General features: G+C 39.4%; 1 pseudogene; it reads left to right on the top strand.

Annotated features, from left to right (window-relative positions):
- Positions 1 to 215: 215 nt before the first annotated feature.
- Positions 216 to 7,549, top strand: LOC139884983 (cytochrome P450 84A1-like; annotated as a pseudogene).
- Positions 7,550 to 7,932: the final 383 nt, after the last annotated feature.

Genomic DNA, 7,932 nt, shown 5'->3' with positions numbered 1-7,932 from the left:
TATATGAATTTTTCCTAAAATGGTTTAATATAGACCATAACTTAATGGTTGTTAAATATTGATTATATAAGCCAAGTACTAGAAGGCTATGATGTCAACTTAGGGAAAAAAAACTTTTAATTTTCTGTTATCGCTAATATTCATACCAACTCTGAACCAATTCTCTCAGTATAAAAGCCCTCAAAAACATTCCTGGGTCTTAGGAAATTATTAACATGGTTTTTGTTCAACTTTTGCAATCTCTATTACAACCTTTATCCTTGATTTTCCTTCTTCTTTCTCTGCTTGTTTGCGTTACTTTCTCAGTTCAATTTCATGGCAAGTTGTCATACCCTCTAGGCCCAAAAGGCTATCCAATCATTGGTAACTTGACGATGATGGGCCAACTCACCCATCGTGGTCTTGCTCATCTGGCCAAAATCTATGGTGGCCTGTTCCACCTTCGTATGGGTCGGATTCATGTTGTCGCAATTTCGTCGCCGGAAATCGCATGTGAGGTCCTTCTAAACCCAAGACGTTATTTTCTAAAATCGGCCAGCAAATTCGGCGATAACTTACTTGACGTATGATTGGGCCGATATGGCCTTTGCTCATTACGGCCCATTTTGGCGTCAAATGAGGAAGATCTGTATGATGAAAGTATTTAGCCATAAACGGGCCGAATCTTGGGCCTCGGTCCAAGAAGAAGTCAACTCAACGGTCTAGAATGTGATGGGCCTGGTAGGGTTGACGGTCAACATTGGTGAGTTAGCTTCTAACTTGACAATGAACATAACTTATAGATCAGCATTTGGTTCGATTTCGAATAAAGGGCAAGAGGAGTTTGTGAAGATTTTACAGGAGTTTTCTAGACTATTTGGAGCTTTTAATTTGGGAGATTTCCTACCTTGGTTGGGTTGGATAAATGGAAAAGAATTTAGTAAGAGATTGGTCAATGCTCGAGCATCGCTCGATAGGTTTATCGAGGATATCATAGATGAGCACTTGGTGAAAAAGAATAAAAGTAGTAGATAATAGCAGATGGGCTCAGGCCCCATTACTTTCATCAGTTCCATACAAGTTCTTATTGTATTATGTTTCTATTTTCTTATCCTCCTATATATAGAATTAGAATAGGCTACAATCCTTATTAGTAAAGGATTTGTATTGTACACATTATACTCTAAATTGAGTGTCTTGTATTGAATAAAATTGCAACAAATTCTAGCCTAAACAAATCTATTATGGTGTTAGAGCTCTTCGACTAACATCACAAACAACAATTTTTATTTTCCTATCTTTCTTCGCAGCTTATACCATCTTGATCGTCCACCATGTCGCTACCACTCGCTGCTTCCTCCTCTTCCAACATGGCCAATCTCACCACTTTCAATATTCTAGGGCAAGCCTCCCTCAAACTGACATCCACCAATTACATGGCATGGAGAATTCAGTTTTATAGCCTATTTATGGGCCATGGTCTTATTGGTTTCATCGATGGAACCAAACCAGCGCCACCAGCCACGATCGTCTCAGGCGATGCAACCACTCCAAATCTAGCATACCAACTATGGTTAGACATGATTACCTCATTCTCAATGCCATCCTTACTGTTCTCAGTCCCGAGATCATTCCGTTTGTTGCCTCTGTCAAAAATTCCAAGGAAGCCTGGGATAAACTTGAAAAAGTTTATGCTCAACCTAGTAGAGGTAAAATCAAGGCTGTAAAAAGTCAACTTCAGAAGCTTACCAAAGGTCAGTCCTCTATTACTAATTATATGTTGGTTGTCCGAATTAAAGTTGATCAATTAGCCTACATGAAAGCCCCCATGGATCCTGAAGATGTCACGGACAAAGTCCTAGCTGGTTTGGACTAGTCATATCGTCAAGTCATCATTAATGTTAATGCTAGGGACACTCCGATCTCTTTTGACGAACTTTAGGAAAAACTCATCATTGCTGAGGCCGAGATGCCACCTACTGTCCAATCACACTTCCCTGCCACAGCCATTATGCACATCAGAACTCAAGTGGTAAGAATTCTAATAAGAACTATTATCAAAATAACAATTGGCGTGTACAGGGACAGCAAAATTCTAGATCTTCAACACAGCTGTACACATAATAGAATTCTAGAAACAATAATCAGAGTTACAACACCATATCTACTAATCAGCAATCTAACAATCAGAACCGGAACTCCACCAATTCTGGCCGCATAGGTTATCTTGGCAAATGCCAACTTTGCAGTGTACAGGGTCATAGTGCAAAGAGATGTCCTACCTTCAAAGTTATTGCACCCAATTCCGATCAGCCTGCTACATGGAAACCGACAGTTAATTTTGCTGCCACTGCTGCTCCTCCCACCGATACTCCTTCCTGGCTTCTTGACAATGGTGCTTCTCATCACGTCACCGCCGATCTGAATAATCTATCCCTACACACACCTTACAAAGGTCAGGAAGATATCATGATAGGTGACGGTACAGATCTGTGTATTAGTCATACTGGTAGTACTAATATTCATACTATAAACTAAAAATTAAAACTTAACAATGTTCTTTGTGTCCCTACCATGCAAAAGAATTTAGTTTCTATCTATCAATTGTGTACTACTAACCAAGTATCTATTGAATTCTCACCAATTTCTTTTGTTGTGAAGGAACTTACAACGGGAACTCCAATTCTCCGAGGCGCACCTAGGAATGGCGTCTATGAGTGGCCGATATTGTCATCTCCTCTTGCCTGTCCGACCACAGTTTCGTCTCCCATCAATTGGCATGCTAGGTTAGGCCATCCTGCAACACCAATTGTAAAAGAAATTTTATCTCATAGCGTCGTCTAGTTCGCATGATTCTTATTGTAATGCATGCTTGGTTCATAAAAGTCATAAAGTACCTTTTTCAACTTCTACTCTTAAATCGTCATCGCCTCTCGAAATTATTTTTTCAGATGTTTGGACTTCACCTGAAATTTCACATGATAAATTTAAGCATTATGTCATTTTTATTGATCACTTTACTAAATATACATGGCTTTATCCATTAAAATTTAAATCAGAAGTAAAATAAGTTTTCATTCGATTTAAATGCTTAGTTGAAAACTTTTTTAACTCTAAAATCAGGACACTTTACTCGGATAATGGGAGAGAATACATAGCCTTGAATGAATTCCTAGCAACTAATGGTATTTCCTTTAGAACATCACCACCCCACACACTGGAACATGATGGGCTCTCCGAAAGAAAGCATCTACACATAGCTGAAATTGGTCTAGCCTTATTATCTCATGCCTCTATGCCGAAAATTTACTGGTCTAATGCATTTATTACAACAGTTCCTTGATTAATCGTATGCCTTTACCTAAACATGACATGATCAGTCTATACATGTGATTATTTAAAGAAAAACCGAATTTTGCAAAACTTAGAGTGTTTGGATGCTTATGTTACCCCTGGTTGAGACCCTATGTTCGAGACAAACTAGACCCTAGGTCTAAAACCATGCATTTTCCTAGGTTATTCACATAGTCAAAGTGGCTATTACTGTCTAGAGCCGACAAGTTCATGCATATACACGTCTCGACATGTTCGCCTTCCAGCTGCTGCTCCAGAGAATTCGGCAGCCCCTATTATAGGTAACTTGATATAAAACTCAACTATTGTTAATAATCGTACTATGGTAACTCGTGGCAAGAATAATATCTCAAAGCCTATATAGAAATTATGCTTGTCTACACAGCTTAGTACTCAGACAGATTACGAACTAACTACCATTACTCAAGCTTTCAAACATCCATATTGGCGGCAGGCCTGTTCTGAAGAATTTAATGCTTTAGTTAAGAATGGTACCTGGAATTTGGTTCCGGCCAGCAATGCTCACAATCTCGTCGGCTGTAAGTAGATTTTCGGATCAAATGGAACTCCGATGGCACCATTCATCGATACAAAGCACGACTTGTTGCCAAAGGGTTCAATCAAAGACCTGGAATTGATTATCAAGAGACATTCAGTCCGGTTGTCAAACCAACCACTATTCATATTATTCTTAGCATTGCATTAACTCATGGTTGGTAAATCAAGCAACTTGATGTAAATAATGCATTCTACAGGGACCTCTATCGAAAAATGTCTATATGCAACAACCACCAGGTTTTATTGATTCAGATAATCCTACTCATATTTGTCACTTGCAAAAAGCCATCTACAGTCTAAAGCAAGCTCCAAGAGCCTGGTACCAAGCTCTCCGAAACTTTCTTACTACATCAGGCTTTACAAATTCATAATCAGATACGTCTCTTTTTATACATAATACTGCTGTAGGGACGGTCCTTCTAGTCGTCTAGTCGATGACATAATCATCACAGGCAGTAGTACACATCTGATTCAGCAATACGTGACAGTATTAGCTACCAAATTTTCTATCAAATATTTGGGATTACTACATTACTTTCCAGGTGTTGAGGTCATCTCTAATGTTGATGGTCTCTTACTATCTTAGAAAAAGTATATCTAGGATATGCTTTATCACACAAACATGATAGATGCAAAACCAGCTACTACACCTATGGCAAGCTCGCCTACTCTGACTCTCAACTCAGGCACTACTTTATTTGACACAACTGAATATCGAAAAATTATTGGGAGTTTACAGTACCTGTTATTGACTCATCCAGACATTGCTTTTGCCATGAATAAGTTGTCCCAATTTACTCATCGATCGACGACTGACCATTGGCTTGCTGTAAAACGCCTTCTCCGTTACTTAGCAGGTTCCATCGATGATGGAATTCAATTGTTTTGATCATCTCCTTCGACACTTCATGCCTTCACAGATCAATCAACAACTTTTCTTCTTCGAGCTTATTCTAATGCTGATTGGGCAGGAGACAAAGATGATTTTCACTCCACCGGTGCTTATATTGTATTCCTTGGCCGGAATCCCATTTCATGAAGCTCCAAGAAACAACGATCAGTTGCTCGCTCTTCGATAGAGGCGGAGTACAAGTCCGTCGCCAACACCGCCGCTGAGCTCACCTAGATCTGTCATCTTCTCGTCGAGCTTCACTGTGTCGTTCCTCAGCCGCCGAATATCTACTACGATAACATTGGAGCAATGCAACTAAGCTCCAACCCTGTATTTCACAGCCGAATGAAGCATATTGCCATAGATTTTCACTTTCTTTGCGATCTCATTCAGGCCGGCAAACTCCGCGTGGCTCACGTTGCTGGCGACGACCAGACGGCTGACGTTCTCACCAAACCCCTCTCTCGATCTCATTTCCTGCTTCTGAAGTCCAAATTGGGCTTGTGTAGACGAAAGCCCATTTGAGGGGTGGTAATAGCAGATGGGCTCAGGCCCCATTACTTTCATCAGTTGTCCTTATTGTATTTATATTTCTATTTTCTTATCCTCCTACATATAGAATTAGAATAGGCTATAATCCTTATTAGTAAAGGATTTGTATTGTACACATTCTATTATAAATTGAGTGTCTTGTATCGAATAAAATTGCAACACATTCTAGCCTAAACAAATCTAGTAGTATAGCTGAAGATGAAATTAAGGATGTGGATATGGTTGATGAATTGTTAACTTTTTATTTTGAAGATCCAAATATTGACGATTCAGAATCCTCCTCTCCTAAGTTCACTATAGATAACATCAAAGCTCTTATCATGGTAAGTCAAATTTTATTTATTTATTCTTTTTTGAAGTTACTTTTATTTATCTAATGAGAATAAGTAACATTTTATTTAATCCATATATGAAATGTTTGTACTTGTATGCTCGTCGAACTCACTAGATGAAATTCCTCTGGATCTGTAAATAAGAGTACAAAATATATACTTTCCCCTTAAATTATTATAAATATTTGATGCCTTAAATTTGAAAATCTCAAGTGATATCTGATTGGTCAATTTTACATTTCTATGATAAATAATTTTCTTTAGATTGATCTTCCATGCATGTATATCTAAAATTATGTTTTAAAATAACTTTTGATCTTGATACAAATTTGAAGGATGTAATGTTTGGTGGAAATGAAACAGTGGCATCAGCAATTTAGTAGGCAATGGCAGAGCTAATGAAAAACCCACAAGAGCTAAAGAAAGTCCAGGAAGAACTCGCATGTTTGTGACGATTGAGGAGGAACTCGGGTTGGGTTCGAACTGGATCAGAGAGCCGCGAACGGTAATAGTGAGAGGACGAACTGACGATAGCACAAGCTTCGAGACGTTCATCCGAAGAGGGAGAGTGGACGACGGCGTCGCAGCGATGAATCTAGCTGGAGGCGGCGGATCTAACCTCGAGAAACATCATCACCTCCACCTGCAAACATATTATAATCTTCTGATTTTGCACGAAATCGATTTGGGAATTTGATCCAACCGAGATTTTTTTAGGGTTTTTAAATTAGAGAAGGGAAATAAATGAATTCGTGGGGAAGATTTTTTTTTTATGAAGTTAATTTGTGGGAGAGATAGAGAGAGGTTATCATTTTGTTTTCATGGATTTCTTCTGTTTGAGGAGAGAATGAAGTAAAATGATTTTTTTAAAAAATCTCTCAATTATATGGCCACGCTTTAAAAAGCGTGACGTAAAGTATCTATCGCCACTCTTTTCTAACCGTAGATTACTTATAAATTCTTCACTGCTAGAAAAACGTCGCGTAAAGTATCTACCACCACGGTTTTTTATAACCACATTCAAAAAACTGTGATTATGGATAGCTTTACGCCACGATTTTCAGCCGTGGAGACGTGTTGCGTGGTGCTAGCCCCATTTTCTACTAGTGCCGACTTGTTTTATTGGCAATTGACGAAACTCAATTTTGTGCGAACAAGGATGTGACTTGATAGTATGGCATTTTCTTTAGGAAGCACAAAAAAGCCAATTTTATGAATCCATAAATATCAGACCAAGTGTGTTTCATCCAAGGATAAGACGAGTCTAAGAAGAGTGGGATGTTGAGATGACTGGTTGCGAGTTCTCCTGAAGATTAGAGACACAAGGTGTCGACGACGATATTTAAGCGTCTACGCTCTAGGTTGTGATCTAAGGCTCACCCAAGACCCTAAGATCTTGGACATATCTTCGTATGAAATGGGTCCACGTGTGAGTGTATGATTTGCCTTTCTTGTGATAGAAAGAGAATTTATTGTCTAATGGTTACTTGATAGTGCTCATTTATTGAGGGGTTTATATAGACATATATTTGGACCCATAAATACCTATATGCCTTCGAGTACGCATGTCTGTTAGATACCGATCGGGCCTGAGACATGGCCTGAAACCTAGCCCATATCGTTTGACCCCTTTCTTGTATAGAAGCCATGATTTTTATGGAAGACATATTACTCATCTTAGACTTTCATGACGCTTAGGCCTTGGTGCACTCTAGAGCGTAGGCAGTATGATGTCAGGAATGTTCGCATTATGAACTTCTAACCTGATCATGTGCTTAATGAAGCATCGCCTGCAAATCTCACGAGAGGTGTATCGAAGGATCTCCACCTTGGTCAGATGCGCAGTCGAGAGCCTCGAGATATTTCTACAGGATTTATGTAGATATTTTGCCCTCAAGTCGAGATCCGTACGGGTCGCGACATGTGTGGGGTCTTTGATTCTCATGGAACTTGGTTGACATGAGTGAGTGGGGTTGAGTGGCGCCTTGGCGTGAGTGAGTCCGCCATCAATGAGGGCCAAAAGAGGGTTATCCTTGTCTAGCTCCACATGATTTGATCATGTATGATGGAATGTTATCTTCTAGCACTTTGGTGAGGATCTTCATGAATCATAATTTTGACTAAGTGTGAAGTTCAAATGCTCAAACACTTGGCAAGTCTTTGAGATCTTGCTCTCTTGGTCTCGGAGTTGGTGTTATTCAAAGCCAAGCGCGCATACACTCAACTGGGTCTCGAGCGGTCGCGAGCATTGTTTGCCCATAGGGG

This window comes from Rutidosis leptorrhynchoides, unplaced genomic scaffold, assembly GCF_046630445.1.
Source record: "Rutidosis leptorrhynchoides isolate AG116_Rl617_1_P2 unplaced genomic scaffold, CSIRO_AGI_Rlap_v1 contig66, whole genome shotgun sequence".
Taxonomy (NCBI): domain Eukaryota; kingdom Viridiplantae; phylum Streptophyta; class Magnoliopsida; order Asterales; family Asteraceae; genus Rutidosis; species Rutidosis leptorrhynchoides.
The sequence above is the reverse complement of the archived record's forward strand: the minus strand, read 5'-3'. Positions and strand labels throughout refer to the sequence as shown.